The sequence below is a fragment of the Balearica regulorum genome, chromosome 13 (assembly GCF_011004875.1).
Source record: "Balearica regulorum gibbericeps isolate bBalReg1 chromosome 13, bBalReg1.pri, whole genome shotgun sequence".
NCBI lineage: Eukaryota > Metazoa > Chordata > Aves > Gruiformes > Gruidae > Balearica > Balearica regulorum.
The window spans coordinates 7,658,800-7,680,499 of NC_046196.1; positions in this window are offsets into that span (position 1 = coordinate 7,658,800).

Below are 21,700 nucleotides of genomic sequence, written 5' to 3' on the forward strand. Positions count from 1 at the left end.
TAAGTCCTTCCCTAAACAAAGAATAAGAATTGATAGACCATACTAAAGAAATCAGGCCAGTTTGAAGACCTTTGAGATTCATAAACCATATGCAAAACACTCTTTCCACTGTCTCACCTGTTTGTCTTCAGGCCATTTTCTGGTCAAAAATTCACTATAAATATGATTATTGTTCACTTTACACAGTATCAACTTATTGAAATACAAACTGAGGACACAAAAACAATACATGGAATACCAGAAACAGAAAGGCTGCAGTAGTTGTTTTTAATTAGAATCATAGAATCATAGAATGGTTTGGGTTGGAAGGGACCTCAAAGATCATCTAGTTCCAACCCCCCCTGCCACAGGCAGGGACACCCTCCACTAGACCATGTTGCCCAAAGCCTCATCCAACCTGGTCTTGAACACTTCCAGGGATGGGGCCTCCACAGCCTCTCTGGGCAACCTGTTCCAGTGCCTCACCACTCTAACAGGAAAGAATTTCTTTCTAACATCTCATCTAAATCGACCCTCCTTCAGCTTAAACCCATTACCCCTTGTCCTGTCACTACACTCCCTGATAAACAGTCCCTCATCATCTTTCCTGTAGGCCCCCTTCAGATACTGGTAAGCTGCAATTAGATCTCCCCGGAGCCTTCTTTTCTGCAGGCTGAACAATCCCAACTCTCTCAGCCTGTCCTCATAGAAGAGGTGCTCCATCCCTCTGATCAGCTTCATGGACCTCCTCTGGACTCGCTCCAACAGCTCCATGTCTCTCCTGTACTGGGGCCCCCAGAGCTGGACGCAGTACTCCAGGTGGGGTCTCACAAGAGTGGAGTAGAGGGGCAGGATCACCTCCCTCGACTTGCTGGTCACGCCTCTCTTGATGCAGCCCAGGACACGGTTGGCTTTCTGGGCTGCAAGCGCACACTGCTGGCTCATGTTGAGCTTCTCGTCAATCAATACCCCCAAGTCCTTCTCCTCGGGGCTGCTTTCAATCCATTCCTCACCCAGCCTATAGTCGTGCTTGGGATTGAGCCGACCCACATGCAGGACCTTGCACTTGGCCTTGTTGAACTTCATGTGGTTCGCAGGGCCCCACCTCTCCAGCCTGTCCAGGTCCCTCTGGATGGCATCCCTTTCCCTCCAGCGTGTCAACCACACCACACAGCTTGGTGTCGTTGGCAAACTTGGTGAGGGTGCACTCGATCCCATGTTGCCGACAAAGATGTTGAACAGTGCCGGTCCCAGTACCGAACCCTGAAGAACGCCACTCATCACCGTTCTCCACTTGGACATTGAGCTGTTGACCACAACTCTGAGTGCGACCATCCAGCCAATTCCTTTATCTACCAAGTGGTCCATCCATCGAATCCATGTCTCTCCAATTTAGAGACAAGGATGTCGTGCGGGACAGTGTCAAATGCCTTGCACAAGTCCAGGTAGATGATGTCAGTTGCCCTTCCCTTATCCACCAACACTGCAATCCCTTCATAGAAGGCCACCAAGTTTGTCAGGCATGATTTGCCCCTAGTGAAGCCGTGTTGGCTGTCACCAATCACCTCCTTATTTTCCACATGCCTGAGCATAGTCTCCAGGAAGGTCTGCTCCATAATCTTGCCAGGCATGGAGGTGAGACTGACCGGCCTGTAGTTCCCTGGGTCTTCCATTTTACCCTTCTTAAAATGGGGGTTATGTTCCCCCTCTTCCAGTTGGCGGGAACTTCTCCAGACTGCCAGGACTTCTCAAATATGATGGCAAGTGGCCTGGCCACTTAATCCGCCAGTTCCCTCAAGACCTGCAGATGCAACTCACCAGGTCCCAGGGACTTGTGCGTCTTCAGGTTCCTTAGATATTCTCGAACCTGATCTTCTCCTACAGTGGGCAGTTCTGCATTCTCCCAGTCCCTGCCTTCTGCAACCTGGGCAGTGTGGCTCAAGCATTTGCCAGTGAAGACTGAGGCAAAGAAGTCATTGAGTACTTCAGCCTTCTCTATATCCTGGGTAACCAGATCACCCATTTCATTCCGGAGGGGACTCACATTTTCCCTCGTCCTCCTTTTATCACTAACTTACCTACAGAAGCTTTTCTTGTTGTCCTTGACATCCCTGGCCAGACTAATTTCTATCAGGGCTTTGCCTTTCCTAACCTGATCCCTGGATGCTCGGACAGTTTCTCTGTATTCTTCCCAGTCTACCTGCCCTTGCTTCCACCTTCTGTAGGCTTCCTTTTTTTGTTTCACTTTGCCCAGGAGTAAGATCAGTATTTCCAATGGCTCAGATTTGCATGGGAAAACTTCAATCTGCATGTTAAGGATGGAGAATCTTTGGAGCAGAAAATGACATAATTGCCAGTGCCTTGAGCGCATTCTTCCACTTTCTCTCCCTGGGGGTTTGGCTGCCTGGGCTCAAGGCCAGATTCAGCAGTGCAGCTGTGCGGCCAGGAAAAGCTATTTCAAAAGTCTCAGCTCACTTGGGAGCTACTTTTAAGTTCAGTCTCTCATCCTTGGTCACTACCTGAGTGACTCTGCAACCATGACCATGCCTAGCCTTGTACCCCTTTGATTCTGACCTTGGCGCACAGATTGTACTTCCTAGCTTGACCTCAGACCTGTCTCTTCTCTATAGACTTGTCTGGTGATCTGGACTCTTGACTGAACCAGGTCACTGTCGCTGTACCTGCTCTGGTCTCCTTGCTCAGGCACTGTGGGACTGTCCCCATGGTAGTGAGACCCCTGCCCCTGCCTGCCCTGCAGTCACACTCAGCTCCCAGCTTGCCTTCCCACATGGAGCAGTGCCTGCCCTTGCTGCTCACTTGTAATAGCCACCAGGAGAATGTTTTTATGACGACACTGCTAAGGACTCCCAAAACCTCCAGTTTATGCTAGTGAAATCTCAAGAATTAGGTTTAGGAATAGGCATGTCCAGAAAGGAATCAATTTCTATTTGGCTGCCTGCTTATCCCGAGCAGAACAGCACTGCAAGATCATGAACGTAACAGAAACAGAAAACTCAGGAAGCATCGTCCAAGTCAATTATACACCAGGCTCAAGACAGGGCTTGGAAAGAATCCAGAAATCCACTATAGACAAAGATTTACATGTGCTGTGATCCATCATCCTGTTCAAACTGCCAAGTACTGCAAGAGCAGCTCCACCTGCCACTTAACAGCATTAGAATCACTGTGATTATTTGGACATGTAAATTGCTTCAAATAAACAGGTAGAAAAATCACAGTCTTGCTTTCACATAGCCAAATACAAAGCCTCTCTCAGGAACACAGTGATCTAGAACAAAAATTTGTATCCAGAAGGTTAAACATGCTGGACTAAGATTAATAACAATATTTGAGGTCTGGTGGATGGACACGATACTTATTAAAAAATGCAAGCCAAGCAACAGAAAGAAATAAATGACTTTTGGAGCACCAAGACCCAGACTGAAACAGGAGCAGGTTTTTTCTCACAACAAACCATATATAAAATACCTCATTATTATAGACAAGTCATACTTCTATAAAGTAGGTGAACTGACAGACATGATTGTAATGAAAGTTACAGGCAAAGCAATACAGCATGTCAGTAGTTTGATGGCAGAACTGGGTTTCCTTGCAATGAGTTCCTGCAGTTTTCCTGGGAATGAAAATTGAGATTCATCATATTATCACCACTTCCATAATCAGCCAGTCAAAAGCAAAGATGAACCAATATTACAGTTTCAAAGTTTTGAAAAAAAGACATGTGCCAAAAACCTTACCATAGGTCAGAACAAATCATTCTTAAGTGGCAAGACAGTCCCACATAAAGCCCAGTAAATATTCTGATGTTGAGATGGACATGTATGATAATGCCTGTAGCATTACTGAAATTCCTGATAGTAATGCACTAAAAGGAGGAAAAGACATGCTAATATCAAATTCTACTATGACAAATTGAAGACATCTAAAAATACAGTCCTGATATCACGTTTTGATCAAACTGTTCCTTATTTACACAGTCCTGTGGTGGATTAACATCAACTTTCTTCAAACCACAGAAAGATTCACTCAATAGCAACACAGAGACAGACAAGGGTTGAGTGCTCCTAAGTCCTCTGAGGGAAAAGAAAGAGGCATCTAAGTTCAGAAGCTGTTTTCTGGTTGTGAAACAGGTACTTCCCCACAGTCCCATGATAGGACTGGTAAGTTCTTTGCTCACCCTCAGACCTCCTCTGCTGGGTGACTTTAAGCAGCTGCATACTGTCCTCTGGTAGCTTACTTTTCCTTAGTCAAATATGTTAGATTCTATTAAAGGTACCTAACTCTTCCTATAATCACAGAAATGCACCAAGGTGTTTCACTTGGTAATTTGGGATTTCACTGTGGGTGTCAAATGATTAAAAGTTAGATGTGACGAACTGAGTCCTTTAGTAGATTTGTTAGGAGTATTTGCAGACTGCATACATTTGTAGAGAGGTAGGAGTGTAGTACCTTAAAATGAAATAATTAAAGGAGGCACTGAAATGCACAAAAGATAAAGATAAAGCCAAAGGACTGAGATAATACTTATCTGCAGTAATAAACATTAAGTGAGAACAATTCATGATTTGTGATAACATTTAATGTGAGAATATAAATCAGATTAAAAGAGTACAGTTGAAAGATGGCAAACACACACACAGCTAGACAGAAATAAAGAAAATATAAAGAGCCTTTTGTTATCTTCACCTTGTAATTGAGATAATGCTTGTCTTTAACGATATACCCTTGGAGCAGCTCTTGCACTTAGCTGCAAGGCTGTAATGAAGACACAATAACATCTAAGTTTATGGATATACCTGATTAGCATAGGTCTATGTTAGACACTGCTAAGACTGTTGCTTGCTGAGTCACACTGAAGACCCTGAACTTATTGCATGCCTGACACTTTGAAACATTTAGATTTAAATCTGTACATCAGGTAAGGATTCAACATTTTTTTAGGCAAATGATGTATTTCTTGATGTTGTCAAAGCCTGTTGTGTAAAGTAATTCATATTTTCAAGGCTTAAGCTGCACCTGCACAGGTGAAATTAAAAAAAGGAAGAATGAAGCAGAGATACCATACGACCAATGGTGTCAGGCTTCTTGCTTTAGGGTTGCCATTGCTATTACGGGAGGTACTGCTAGAAGGCAGTTGGAAGGCAGAAGGCAGCAGTTTCTTTTCTTTTTCACAGGAATAACATTCAAAAGAAAAAAGAAAAATTAAATTGAAAGAGCTAATATACCAGAATTTTAAAGACAACATGTTCATACTGGTTCCCTTGAAGCTTCTGACATTGCTTCACACAACATTTTCTAAACCTGTAGAAGCATCATGTAAATGAAACAATTACAAGGAGAAAAAAAAAAAAGAATTAAAACTTTACCCTGAGATTAGTTATGACTATTTCATGGCCTTACTGGAAGGATATTTCAGGTGAGTCTCCATAGCAATCTGCTTTGTATGTGGTATCATTAAATAATTTCAAATTAATGACTTGGCTAATGGCACGGACATTAAATTTGCGCATGAAACTGGGGTCGAAGGAACTGCAAATCTGCTGGAGGAATAAAAATGGTAATGCCAAACTGGAGAAATGCTCCAAAGCAAAGTGCAATTGTTTAGGGATGAGAACAAACCTCTGCACACAAGCAGGATTAAGAGTAATGCAAGACAGGAAACTGCTAGCTGAGCAGAAGTTCTGCAGAAAATCTAGGGGTGTTTACTGGATCATAATCTGAACACCACGCAAAAATAACATGCTATTATGAAAAGCATGCCACAGAAGGATGAGTATAGGCTGCAAGACATAAGTAGAACTCTCTCTGATTTTTTTAGTAGTGCTAAGACTTTAGCTATAATACTGTATTGGGCACTGGATGGCAGTATGGCAAGAACTAAAGCAGTGCAAGAAGAATAATTAGAAATACAGAGGATCTTACTTTTCAGGAAAATTTAATGAATTGGGGTACTTTAGCCTGAAGAGAAGGGTGAAGCAGAATATAGTAACAGTCTTCGTATGTAAAAGCCAACTGTGAGGAAGAACAAGAGAATGATTGTGAAGTACATCTGTGAAAGACGAAACAAAAAGCAGTCAGCTCAAATTGCATCACAGTGTTCAGGCTAGACCTTAGTAAAGCTTTTGTACAGGAAGGACAGTGAAACAATGATGAAATAAATTGACAGATGAGAATATAGTACTTCCACCTTTGGAGGTATATAAAACAGGATGGCCAACCATTTATCAAGAGTAACAAAGAAAGTGAAATAAAATGACTTCCTGAGTTCTTTCCAGCCCTAATTTTCTATTTCTTTACACTTTTCGGCTACTAGGTTTCCATGATTCAAAGAGCACAGTTCTCTAGTATTCTGTTCTCCCAGTTAAGCCTTTCTCTTCATATTCAAAAATACTGTGACTTTCCATGACACTGACTAAGCACAAGGAACTTGTCATGAATATATATGGACAGGGAATTTTCACATAAGTAATGTTTAAACATTAAAACTCATTCTCCGAAAACCTAATAGTGTCCTTACCACTACTGGTTCTTTTGAAATCAAAAGGCAAAACTTAATTTATCTTGACAGTACTTTTTTACTGTCTTTTTTACAGCAGGGTGTACAAGGCAGTCATTTTCTTAAAAAACCCCGCACCTTTAACATACATTTTTAAATTCAGGTTGGTGAAGGAAAAGAGGCAGGAAAAATATCTTAATATGGACAATGCTCTACAGAGCCATAAAAAGAAATGAAATCACATGCAAATACAATATTGCTATTCTTTGAAAATAATTCTTCTGCCTTTAGAGTAAATAATTTAACTGAGAATAAGACACTTTGGAACCTCTCAGCTTTAGATCCCTAAATATTTTTAAAAATCTAATCATGTATGATACTAATACTGTCAATATTCTCTGAGGCACACAAAATTTAATGAGTTTTTTTTCCATTCTTAATGGCCAAAGAAAACAAATTTTCTAACTGTTCATAAACAAGTATTTAACTATTAGTTGTGGTAGCTCTTCATTTACTTACCCTTAAAAAAGGAAGCAGTCTTTTCCATTAAATTTTCACATGCCATCTATGCTTTTGACAATTCAGTTTTGATTAAGAAGTAGCAGAGTAGCAGCCAGTATCCTTTTCTATTTCAAGAATTTTCTAAAGAACCCACGGAAGTCAAGGCCTTTGAAAATCCCCATCTGTTTATTTGCTTTTTGTATAACTATCCTGAATTGTAAAATAACAGTATAGTCCTTTATTCACTGGTAAAATGTTACTAACACTTTTTAATTTAGTGTCTCCAGCAAGCATTTAATTCAAATTTAGCAAGCCAGATACTGCCTTTTAATTAAATATAAGATGATTGTTAAAAGAGAACTTACTGAGCATTTAGAAGATAAATCTAATAGTCTTGTAATTAGCTCAAAATTACATAAGCAAGAAATGCCTAATCTCATTTTTAGTAGCACATGGACTTTGTAAGGAATTTGTAGATACTTAATTAACAGTTATCAAAACAGCCTAGAGCAAGGCAGGTTTCTCTTAATTGTTAAAATAGTGATATTTAATAAGCTTGTTAAATGATAATACACTTGGGACAACAGATTCATTTAGTTTTTAAGTATTCCATTGTAATTCCCTAATGTCTTTATCGATATATTATATTGCTGGTTTGTCCAAAGTAACCAGTGATTTTGCATTATTCAATTTCTAAGTTAAGACCCATCACCTTCAGAAGTAGTTGTTTAGCTCCCCTTAAATATTGCTAGTCCCTGTTCACTTTTGAAGGTTCTGATTGCAACAATTTAAGATTTAACTTTTGGGCATGGGGGAAACTCTTGCCAGTTCATTTTTGTTTGCAAACCTGAAGTGTTCATCTTCCACAAGCAAGTTACAGTCATAAAATAACCCTATTAGAAATTCTTTCCTTCGCTGTGCCTTTCATTTCCCCTTCCTTACTACTACAAAGAAGGTGGGGTTTTTGGGAAGCTTAGGTTTTTAGCATGAAGAAATCTTTAAGTGGTTAGAGAGGCTACATTGGCACTGTACTTAGTACTTCATTCTCCTTTGCTAAGACTGTTTACAGTTTCTCCTATGATAGCATTACCTAGAATACCTTCCTCCTGCTTGAATTTTCAGCAGTATAATGACAAGGTCTAACTTAATTTTAGAGCACTGTAGATGAAGTAATCAAGGCTGTGCTTATCACAAATAGAAGAAATATATATTGATGATGGTATGTAATTGCAAGACCAGATTTCGGAGCCAGTGAACAGGACACTGTAAATCTCCAAGTTCCCAGGGTAAACTGTCTGCTAAGTATCACTAAATGCTGTTTACAGATAGAAAAAGATTTGATAATTCAAGAAATAGTAGCAAAGAAACAGTATCTGTATGGAGTTAAAACAAAGAAAAAAACCTCATTGTTTAGAGTTCAAAAGCACAGAAGTACCAACACTATCACAAGTCTCTTAGAAGGGCCAGTAAAAGACAATGTTTACAGATATTTTTAATTTACTCAAAAAAGAAGGGATCTCTGCAGCTTTTCTTCAGTCCATGAACAAAAGGAATCACATCTGTATAAAAGAGATTTGGGAGGAAAACAATTGCCTTATATAATCTTTTACAGTGGGGATTGGCTTCCAAATATATTTTCTTCAGAATGTCCTTTAGGACTCTAACAGTGAGAAATTACTTCAACCCAAGTAACTCAGAGGAAAAGTATTTTTCCACTTGTTTTTGGTTTGGGGATTTTTTTGGGGTTGTTTGTTTGTTTGTTTTGTTTTGTTTTGTTTTGTTTTGTTTATTAAAGAGCTGGTAGACTGGAAAGAGGGCACTAACCCATGGCCCCTAGCCACAGGAGGTTAAATTAATTAGAGGAGTTAGAACATTTAGTATTGTACATTACACAGTATGCTTCATACATTACGCAGCATGCTTAATTCTGAAGAGCTCAGACTACAGTTGCTATTGTTAACTATATAGAGATTGTCGCCAATAGTGTCTTTCTGTCTGTAGGGGAAACAAGAGAGTGCTACTTCCATCTGATATAACTGCAAAAACGGAACAAGCTTTTCAGGAGCCAGTTCCTTCACAACATCTAACAAAGAAGCAGGTAACTCAAATTAACAACAGGTTACCAACAATTCCATTTCGACATATTCCATCACCAACAGATGGATACCTTGCAAGTTAAATGAGGAATAGTGAAGAGATTGATAGGATCTTAAGTTTGCATTGTTCATACCAGTCTGAATTATACAGTGCATTTGGAAAAGTATTCTTACTGTTTCACTGCACAACAAAGCTGACTGTCCTGGCAATGCCCTGTAGATCACGAATCACAATGCCTATTCAGATTGCATATTGATGTGTACACATTGCTTTAAATGGCATTTATTATTTCACAAGTAGCATGGGAGTCAGTGATGTGATAATTCATTTAATTTGTTTAACCTATTTAATATACTGGAGACACTGTGCAAGTACTTGTCAGTCCATTAGCTGCTAGAGTTCTAGGGGCTGTTTCACCTACATTTAAGCCCATTACTTCCCTAAAATGTTTGTTAAAATTGACTATCTATCTAATTTATTAAGTAAAAGTAACAATGAAGCATTTCCTTATTCATTGTCTGTGATAGATAGAAGTTGAGATGTGATCAGTAATCAGTGAATGACAAAGGAAGCAGGTGTTACCATATTCTGTGAAGAACCCTGGTGGTGAACACATAGAAATGATTCTCTATAAATAATGCAAGAATAAAAAGAAATACATCATCATCATGGACAAAAGTCTTCTACAGGTAACTCTTTATGATCACAAAGAGAGAAACAAGTACATCCAGTACTATCTGTGGTAAATGTAGTTGCAGCACAGATAAAATGCATGTTTGTGGGTGAAAAAAACAAAAAAGATAAGGAATAAAATGTGGCTTAAGTTTTTCTTTCTGGGCTTCTGGTTTGACATCAAGAATACTATAGGCAGAAGCTTAACTGTTTCATTTAAAAATATTTTGGATAATCAATTTTATAGCTGTTTAGGAGTTTTTTAATGTTTTTAATGGTTTGTGTCAATAGCAGTGAGAGCTTTGTGAAATAGCTTCTGAAGTTCTGCCACAGAGGGGCAACTTCTGATAGAGAAAATTATATCTGAGTGGAAAGTATAGTTGCTGATGGAGAACATATTACCTGCAGAGAAGCACAGATACTGCCAAAGCAGATTTTATCTGCCTGCTAACAGAAAAGATTTTACCTGGTAGTGAAATGCAACTACTGACAGAGAAGATTCCACTCATCAGCAGTTGAACTTCTGTGGCACATAAAACTTTTTCTGTCAGACACTGCACATAAATTTTTTCTCCATTGTAGGATAAAATCTAAGAAAAAAAAGTAGTTGCTGATGAAGCTTGTGTGCATTTGTGGATGGGAAAGAGTTCATCAGTTCATTACGTGCTGGGGCATAAAGTTTCACCAGCTGAGAATCCAGCCCAGTTATGCATTACACACACAAATGAAGCACTGCATCTTGGAGCAGGAGCCAAAACAGTAATAAACTCCAAAGAAGTAACCTTATTATGCAAAATTTAGTATCAACACTGTAATGACTTCATTTTTTAGAGCAGTCATGTGGAAAAAAGGATGCTTAATTGTTATTGCCATAGGCTGGAGAACCAAGACAACTGGCACACAAAGAAGGAAACCAAGAACCCCAAAGCAGCCTTACCTGAATGTATCTGGGTTGGTTTGTTTTTCGGCTTTGGGTTACCTTCCTAAACCAGAAACATAGTTTGCTTCTCCAAATTCTTTTGTGAGGTGATTGTGTGAGTGAAGCCCTATTTCTGTGGACACAAAGACTCCATGCATCCAATAATCCACTTGGAAAGCACAAATACTCCCTCAGACACAGGTGAACATGCAGGCAGCTGGCAGAGCAGTAAGTGACAAAGTCTGAAGAAATATCATGTCATTTGAGGTAGAGATATCGATTGGTAATAAAGACTTTTGTCTTTCTAAAGACATCATTGTGTTTGATTTCATAGCTGTATGGGTTTCAGGCAGCTTTCTACTTCTCTACAACCGCTAAGCAGCTTGCTCCTGTGCTTTACTTTTAAGAAGAAAATGCACAACTGCAAAGGTAACCACAAATCTCTCAGACTGCGAAATATACATATAAAAGACGTTTCCCACTATTCTAGATTTCAAATTCTTTTCACGTAGGCTATTGAAAGAGATGAAAATGGATAAATGTGTAGACACCAATGGCGTCCGCCTCCCACTTTATAGAGAGCTACTATTTCATTAAGTTTGAAGTTTTTGAAATAATATAATCATAATGAAAGAAAGGAAATAAAATTCTCAGAAAGTTCTCAAAGGAGTATTAAAAGATGAGATTTGAATAAAACTGATCAAATGTTGGAATGGAAGATGCAGATAGGTCATAAGCCTTTGCTTTTTTGATTGCCCATATTGTCTCGAAACTGTTCAGCAGAACAAAGAGTTTTGTGGATGAAAGACTGGTGTGAAGAAACATGAATGTCAACTTGAGTTCTGAAAGACAGACTGCTAATGAAATATTCTAAAAGTCATTTTCAAGGTGGTAGAAAGTTCTCACTGATGTGCACCAATGCTTCTGATAAAAAGCATCAAATAGTTATGCAAGTATTGGCTTTTAGGTCTGAGAAAATAAAGCAATGCTTGTATGACTCCAAATGTTGCAGAAATATGTTTAGTTTTTATACTTGCAGAGGATTAAAAACAATAATTCAGATGTTTGTTTAGATTCTAATTTAGGCATACAAAACAAGTCTGGATCAGTTAATTTTCAGTATGACAAAATAAGAACTATATAGTGCAAACTGAGTAGACTGAAAATAAAGACAGATCCTAAATGCATTTTTAGTTAAAGAAAAAAACCAATGCACTATTTGTTTGTGCAGTAAGTATAATAAGTATAATTTGAGAGAAACAGTAAATAATACATTTGGCTGCTCCTAGTAGGTTAGACTTCTGAATCTGACATTGTGTGATATTTACTAGCTTCTTCATAATAGGAGTTCATAAGAGAGAAACATTTAAAAGCAGTAAACATATTTCCAACAGTTCTAGGTGAGCGGATCTAATTAAATTTTGGAATATAAAAGGCTCTGAAATAATACTGCCATTTCCCATCTTCTACAGGGATTTTCTTGCACACTTGAACTAGCTTCTAAAAAACTTGATTTATCTCTGATTTCTTGTAGGGCCAAATTTTAACAGCATTGCATTTCGTAAAGGGGAGGCCTAATTTACCTTAAGAACCCATTGCTTCTGCCTTGGAAGCCTTTCTCATTAAAGTACCGAAATAAGACTGTAAGTCCATAACCTTTGCGTAAGGATGAGCAGTCAGACAGGAGGACCAGATCCAGGGAAGATATCAAATACATGAAGGGAAATTTAAGTCAATTTTTTGCTTTTAGAACAAAATATCGAAGCAAGAAGCAGTGCTGCCTGTAGCTAACTAAACCCCTTCAGTTACTTTTAGGATCTTTTCAGGGACAGCCCAGTTACCCCAGTGTTTACACGGCTAAGGCTTCTCTTCACTCAGCCATGCCCGCTGCTGACTGGCTCTCAGAAGCAAGGAGCTCAAAATCATCCGAGGCACTGGAACCTGTTGGCAGATTCACAATACGCAGACCATAAGCAAGTAGGAGAAAGTACACTATAGAATCAAGTTGCACTGATCAGTTTTTTGTCAAATACAGTCAAAGGAGAGGTGGTTCATACTCAATCCGGCAATTAACACACTCTGCAAGAAGTGAGAGAGTTTGTGTCAGAGTGGCTGAAATCCTACCTTTATTACGTTTCAGAAAACCCTAGTGACCAAGCTAAGGCTACTTAAAACCAGGGGAGGGTCATCCCTACCCCATCTTGCTTAAGCAATTTCACAATGTAGGAAAGAAATCAAGTTTAAATAGGTCAGAAGGGAGGTACATGAAACATGATTCCTAACAGGTGACGGTAAACAAGATGGTGAGATGTATAACTCCACTGTTCCCTCAGCATGTCTCAATGGCTAACTCTGAATAGCTGCCAAGTCAATCTTTCTTACCTTGACTCCCACTTGAAGGCACCTAGCTCTTTCTGTGCACTGTATAGGGACCTGACCGGCTAAAAGTGAGCTCTGAGCTTCGCACAGGCAGCCTCATTTTAGTTACACCAATCTTCCTAAAATTCCGCTTTAAGTCTACAACCCAAGGCCATTTTCTTTTGTTTCTATTTTGAGAATGTCATAAATATATAATATATCTTCTTGTTTGAGTTACAGCATCAGCTTTTATTCCTAGGGTCACTATTTTCCATTAGATTATGGTAGGGCATAGGTTCTTTGTTCCAAGACAATTCAGCCACATTTCAAAAAGGTGATACATATTGTACACTAATGGAATAAAAACTCTGTACTTGCTTTTAACATGTATCCCTTTGGAAACAGGAAATGACTGGCTGTTATTGGCTGCTCTCCCTTATGATTTAAAAGAAGAACTGTAGGAAGGTTTTGCTGAATGGCCTTTGATTTTCTGTCAATGCAGTTTTGCCAGAATTTTAACCATGGTCCCATAAGTAAAAGTAAAACATTAATCTGCTCAGTCAGTCAGTCCCTGGATAAACCTCAGAAACTGAAAAAAAGTTTACAACAAAGATATCATAACCCTTTGAATACTTAAAAGGATAACAAAGCAAGTAACTCTCTATTTAAAACTAGTTAAGATGCAACAGTATTGTTCTGAATCAAGCTGAACAAATAAAAGCCAAAGATAAGTTGCAGTTTATATTTTAAAGTTACTTAGCCTTTTTCTTAAAATCAGCCCTAAGTGAAATGTTTAACTCTCTTTAAATGTGTGACACCATCCATCACAATTTTATAGTTAGACACATAATAATGTATAATCTCAGCTTGCTGTCCACTTGTAAAAATGGGAATAGACTTCAAGAAATAAGCAATTTCCCAACAGAAAATTGGAAATTCTGCCAACCAATTCCAGGTGACCTGCCATCAATCAGTGTTAAATTCTCCGGAGCTATTGCTGAAGGGTATTGCCATTACTGACAGGCTTCACCTGGTGACTAATGGTATATAACAAATACATTCAAGAACTATAGAAATCCTAAGAATCTGTAATTGTCAGTTAACTTCCAGCAAAGACCTTCTCAGGCAATTCAGAAAGAAAGTGAGATTTCTATAACCTCAAAACTACTCATTTTTATTATATTTTTTTTTTTAAATCACAATGACTTGATGCCATGAAACTAAATTAAATCAGACTGAAAAACACTTATTTGTTGCAGAGCGATTTAATGTAAATCTACTTTGCCATATGCACTGAGTATGTGCTAATGTGACAATTACTCTAAGCCTGGACTTACATTTAAGTAAGTAAAACTTTGTGTGATTAGTAATTATGATTAATGTTTGAAGTGTGCTGTTCCAGGGTAATAGTTTCCTTCATTTGCTTGAATATACATTTAGAATTAAGTATTCAAGTGCTTTGGTTACCCATGTAAAGCCAGTATAGTTACGAATTGCTTTCATGGTGAGAAAGGTGAAAAACATGCTATAGACAAGACATCTTGACTGTGTTCAACCAGCACCAGAGACGCAGAGAGAAATGATGATGGATTTGTTACGCGGAATCTCCAAGACAGGAAAATAGGGTTTTCGCAGTTGTCAAAAACAGAATCCATGAAGATTTAAAGCTCTTTTTGAAGTACAGAAACTTTAATTTCCACTGAACTTTCAGATTAAAAAAAAAGAAATAAAATTTTAAAAAATAGTGGGAAGTACTGCTGGGGCCATCCTGGAATCAGATCAGATCAGGAAGTCTCTTGTTCCCTAATAGCCCTTTCAAAGTCACTAATCCTGAGTTTAAAGGCCCACAGGACTGTCGTTGTCAGTGAAACTATACCCAGAGACCCAATGCAACAATTCTGCTTGCCTAATTTCTATGGGACAACTCACAGGGGTGAAGAAAAGCATGTCTATGAATATTAGCAGGACCTAAATTTATAAAACCTGCAACAAGATGGGTAATTAATCATGTGTTAGGGGAGCAAGAGGCAGCAGTACCAGAATACCTCTTTTTTTCTATAAACACATCTGCTTCATGCTGTGCTATGTTAGGATAATAATTGTGGGTTTGTTAGATAGATGTTGCAACTTTTTAATTCATGGTGAAAAGCTGTATTATAGTTCTAATGTACATAGGACACTGGCCACTCCCAAAAGTAATGCAAGTCAAAAAAAAAAAAAAAAAAAAGGAGATGAAAATATTTTATATAGATTCAGTATCTGCTTTGTCCAAAAAGGTGGAAGACAATGAAGGCAGATAATGAGATATGAGCAGAAAAGAAACAGTCTTCAAATCTCTGATAATGTTCCAAATAAGAAGCTTCTTCATGCCCTTCACCATGGCGCAGGTAAAATGTAGACAGAAGAAGCTATCCACTTAAGAGAGAGATCTGGATTTTCCCTGTATGTATGTAACAATGGAGATTTCATCCCACGTGATACTGGTGGTTTTGTTCATAACTCAGTATGTGCAACCTTCTTCTCCCTTGACAATGCAGCAGTGACAAGAGCTGAACCCTTGGCTTTCCAGAATTACTGTTAAGAACAGAAATCTTCCCTCAAGCAGAGCAAGAGCCTTTTACTTTCAGATGATGTCACCTGATTCATTTAGTCATGGTTTGCTTGCTGTTGAGCAGGTTAAATGCAGAAAAGTAAATTTTCAAAAGAGCAGCCAATTTCTCAATAAATACAGGGCTTGCTATGATGGGCTGCAAAGTTATGCATGTTCTTTTCTATTAAAAAACACCAATTAGTGTGTTTGCACTCACAGGTCAATGCCAGTGAGGGCAATGCTAGGAGTAGATGTTGGTTATGAATGTAGGACTGAAGTAATGCTGAGGTATTCATTCCTAAAGTCAGGAGATGCTCAGCATTTCATAAAATGCTGTGAATAATCACATTGTCTTTGCAGTGTTTATTAACTTTCTCACCGCATCCCTCTGTCAGAGGTGTTACTTAGAGCCATTTTACAGATGAAGTATAAAATGGAGAGGTGCTAAGTGGAAAAAGAATTAGTATCCAAAAGTGGGTTTTGGCCCCTTTGACATACTGAGAAATGATATGTCCCATTCCCTCCATAGCTTGCTGTGCTCTCTCTGAGAGCTTAACATCATTTGTAAAAGAAATCAGCTTAGATTTTCAAAGTAGAGACTTAAAATAGCCTTAAATACTTAATGGCAGATTGAAAGATTAAGGAATAAAAGTAGAAATACATTGAACAAAATAGCATCTAAGATATTAATTTAATTACCAAGTCTCCTCTAAGGGTTCGGTAAATGATCTGTGGCAGCATGGACTTAATTTCTCCCTTCAAGTTCAGAACAGAGAAGAAGCAGATGACATGATCTTCTATTATTCTCCAGATACATATCAATGAACACTATATTGCTGTATTTCATAGAACAATGGTCCTTCAAGTTTAGTATCTTGTCTCAAGACATGTTTTCTGAGTACAGTCATTAATGGAACTCATTGAGAGACTTCAAACTGAACATATATTAGATTAAAATCTAGATTTTCCTTTGAAATTATATTTTCTGGGCTAATTGCTCTTTTTAAAAAATTTTAAAGACAATTCAGAAATTATTTCAGTTTGCTAAGTTAAACCCCAGCCTATCAGATACTAACTGAATGGCTCCCTGCCATTAAGAAGCCTTAAATATTTTCAGTCTGTTCAGTAACTGCCCATAACATATACTGGTAGTCACTGAGTCACTGATGCTTCCAAGTGACTTTTTGTAAAACCTGGACTTTGGTTATTTGGATTACTTTAAAACAAATTAAACACAAGTATTTCTCTCATTACTGTTAAAAGCCCCCAAGTATTAGCACATTTCAACACACTGAAGTTTTCAAAACTCTTGAATTCTGACCACATAAGTTCCATAAGCAAACGATGAATTCTCAGTCACTGTAATTGAGTGAGTTCTGCCGGTTACGCAGGAATAGCGGGAGTGTAAACCAGATGATTTTTAAACAGTTCTAAAGAGATTTAGAGTTGTAAGTAACAGATCTGAATATGACAGCATATATGCAAGAGATAACCCTAAAAAAGACCTTTATTCTTATGAATACTTGTACTAAATTCACAGGAAGAGCTTAGACAAATGTATTCTACTGAGCAGGAATAAAAATAGGCCTGTACATGCTGACATCTGAAAGAAGAAATAAGCAGGTATTTTAACAATGTAGTGCTTTTTTAATATATTGAAGAGAGTTGCCTTAGAAAACCAAAGACAGCATTGCTTAGGACAAATACTAATTAAAACTGCTGAAGCCTGGAGGTACGTTTCCACTTCAAGCTTTATGAACTTCTTACAAAGCCTATCAGGCTTTTCAGGCCTGTCCCATATTGTTCACACATTGCATACTAGCATCACCATCTGTGACGCTTCACAACCATGACACATAGGAGTGAGAGAATGAGCATTACAGTTCACAAAGAAATATGTGCTATGGGTTGTTTACAAAAATAAGCACATATAAAAAACCTACAGGAAATAGGTGTCCTTACACCTACAGTGTGGGAAGAAGAGCTTTCTATCTGACACATCTCATAGTAAATTAGTATAGAAATTGCAGAAATATTTTAGCATTATATCATCATGCAGAATTATGCCATTTCTGTAACATCACAGAAGTTACTTGTAAACCTTAGGATATAATAAAGAGTTTAACTGAAATATTTTCTCAGAGTATTACACTATGAGGGAAATCTAGATTTTCTGAAGGGGTAAATTCTGACACCCATACTCATGCTAAGTAGAACCCTACTTGATGAGTTGTCTCATTGATTTAATAGAATTATTCATTGAAGAATTTCTTAGAGTGCTCCAGTGGCCTGTAAGCAAGCCCCCACTTTTTAATACACAAAGACTGTTTTCCAAATCCTTCCTCAGCTGACAATATCCCCAAAGGCAGAACTGCATTAAAAAAACCTGCAGCATTGCCAAGCTTGAAATAAGGGATTCTGTTGTTTTAAATACAAATACTGAGACGTGGTTATACACTTTGCAAGGAAGACATTCTCCTTCCTTGAAAAATGCAGAAGAGCAAAAACACGAAAGTAGTTTTGATAAATGCTGTCATTCTCTAAGGAAATTCAGGAATTAGAATGCTATTAAACAGAGCTACTTTATATCCTCTTTGAGTTTTCATTTGTTCAACAATGGAAACTGCCTTTGGGAAGATGACAGATGCTCATCCCATGAGTATGCTAAGTGGCACAATTATGTCATTGTGAGTAGACTGAGGCAATGAAAGCCAAAGACCTTGCAGTCCCCTGGCTTACTACTTCTGTAATAAGCTTCTTCCAAGCCATCGAAATAAGCAAGCAAGCAGCTTTACCATTCTTCACACACAGAGAGAAATTTCTGTGATTCAGTAAAATTTCAAATATCAAAAAATGTTTGAAAGTGTATATTCTAACCACACATGCTTTTGGGGAACTTCTGTGTTTTGGACCTATCAGTAAGTTTGGCTCAACTGTCTTCTCACATCAGTGCTATCAGTGTCGCTGCATCTTATTTCCAACCTGCCAAATCCAGACAAGATTATAGGAAATTGTCTCATTTCTTTCAACTGGCCCCTCCCAGCATGAGGATACCACCATTCGGTGGGCTGGGCATGTGGCACCTTCGAGATTCTGAATAAATAACTGCAATTACAAGCAGGCAGGAGCAAAGAGCACAATATCTGTTTTGGATTGTAATTGGTAATAACAAGCCAATTTGGAAAAACTTACAGTAAAAGGACACATAGTCATGATGGGAGAAGAAATATAAAAGAAAGTCAAGACAGCATAGTCTTAACAGCACTGTTCTGGGATATAAATATCAGAGGTTTTAGGAGTTATTAATTTAGGAGTTAAAAAATGAATGGAATAGAAGGTTAAAGAAGTGAGAATGTTCCATAACCCATAACAGCATGGCTTGCTTCATAATGGCATGCACTGCAGTCTTTCATTGAGCCACTTTCTATTCTCCCCAAGTAGCAGCTGAGAATATTTTGTAAAGTTGCATCTTTTAAAGTCCAGAAAATAATCAATGAAGCAAGATGCATCTCCTTTAGAAAGAGGAATTAAACTCACCTCATGCTCCATGAAGCCATCAAGCTCATGGCTGGGCAACACATTGCTGAATTGAATATAATGAGGCTGCTGTATAATGTCACATTACAAAAAACTGTGCAATACTATAAACAAAAAAATCATAGTCCATTCTGATAACACAGCTCCCTTTCCCCCTACTAAAAAAGGTTGAGAAGAAAACTAGGAAATGGATTCAGGCATAGCAATCTCTTACAGTTCATGTTAATTAGCCAGTTTTTCAGTCCAAATATACATAGGGAAATATTCAACTGAGATCCTTTAGAGATTATTAGAAATTCAGTATATGAATTACACATGTTGTTACAAACTGTTCTTTCTTCACTATATATTAACACAACTATGGAGAGCAAACCCATGGTTATTTGATTGCTAAAATATTACTTTTATAAGGGACCATTAATTAACTCTTCATTTGCAATTTCATTAGTTGACTGCAACTCTTTAGCCTTGAAAACTCTCTTATAAGAGGAATTAAATCTAACTTCTAAATGGTTAACCTCTGAAATGAATGTTGAATCTAATTATTCATTCATAATCCCAAATTTGGGGCATCCTTGATTATCCCAAACTTAAATAGACATAAGTGTGACAATGAATCAGGCCTTAGACTTTTTCCTGGCCTTATATGTCTGAAACATTTGGAGACTTACCTTAAGAATAACCATACAAGGAGGCAATAAAAATCAGTTGCTTGGTAGACTACAAAAAAATGGAGTAAACAAGAGTAAAGAAGAGAAATCCTCCGTATATCTCATAAGACATGACTCTGATGGCATAAGCCATTTTCCTGTGCAGAAATCACTTCCTCATTTGCAATTTATGTTTGGCCGTTTTTCTTCTTTATTTGAAAATGGAAATTTCATAGTCTTTTATATCCTGCATTTTTAGGGGAAGGAAAAGGAAACTCAACAACTAGAATTTACTCCCACAGCACCAAAGATAGAAGCTGGCTACCTCAGTAATCTACACCTGAGAAGGTTCATGCAGTGCTTTCCCAGGGCCATGCCACAGATGCTGTCTTCCTACAAGGTGGCTTCCTGGTACAGCTACAAACATAGTTCATTATTGAACTATATCCCACTCTGTATCACGTAGGAAGATATAGTTTGTTCTGTGTCTTAATAGGCTATGGACTGTGAAAGGCAAGTGTTGATATGAAATTTTTAAGAGAGTTCTCATAATGAAGCAGTACTAGTGACATAGATCTTCTAATCAGGCATTTAGTAATTTTGCTTTGCGGCTTGGAAAATGTCTTTCATTTAAATTCACCTCCTAGGAGCTGTGTGTCAGGCAATTACTCTCTACCAGAAGATTTCAAAGTCCAAGCAAATTAAATGGGCTCTGTTCTTAAAGTAATACTGCCCTCAAAGCATCATTACTGTTGTTAAGAAATAGCAAACCTGAAGGCAAAGATATCTGTTCTCTCCTATGAATACAGGTGCAATTCCTATTAATGTTATTGGTAATCAGGTGTGCATAGTTACAGATCTAATGCAGAGTTTCTCTGGATGAGGAACACAACTGAATACTCACAATTCTGAAAGAACTCCACTGAAAAGGGGAACTGAGATCAGTTTCCAGAACACTGAGACTTCTGAATTAATTTAATTCAAAATATGATGACCTGTAGTGATATTAGATCCAAATCTCCCCAGATATTAGCTAGGCAGAATCAAGTTTTGTCAGGAATATAATCCTGAGGAAGAACAACATAGCGCCAGTGAGCATTCGTCTTCTCTTGAACTACTACTAGGTGAATGTTCTTGTGAAGAACAGTAAACCTCCATGTGTTGCTGAATTTTAGTCTTAGGTTGCCTCCTCACTGAAATAGAAAGTAAATGGTTTAGTTTAATGTCAGACATTCAAAATACTTATGGTCATTTACTATCAATCAGTTGTAATGACTGCCCAAAATACAGGCCATCTGGAAGTCTATTGACGGGTTTGATGTACAAATGTACAGAAGTACTCTGGGGAATTATAGGGTGGCTGTCCTCTTTTGCAAAGAACCACCATAACCCACAGAGAAGCAGCACAGCCCTGAAAAAAAGCACATGCAGCAAGCATCAAAAAAGAGGTGAAGGCAAGTTTTTAACAAGTCAGGTACATTTTCAAAGTGTTGCAAGGGAAATCAGGCACAGAAATCCTTTCAAACGGAACAGATTCTTTAGACAGACCTTCTGAAATCCTTGAATTAGAAATTATTCTTTCAAATGCCTTCTCTAGCAATATCATTCCACCTAAAGAAGAGTCAAAAGAAAACAATGTCCAAGTTTACCTGAGAGACTGCAGAATTTCTGGGCCATTTGCTGGTAAAACAGATCTACGGCAATAGAAAGGCAGCAACAGAATTCCAGTTTCTAATCCAGTACAACCTATGTTGCTAAAACGCTACTTAAAAATGACAGCATTTCTTCTGATCCCATAAAGAACCAATGCCATAATCAAATGGCTTTTAATGCTATAACACTGTGCTACTGTCATCCTTTCTTGGCCAGGTTCACAAAAG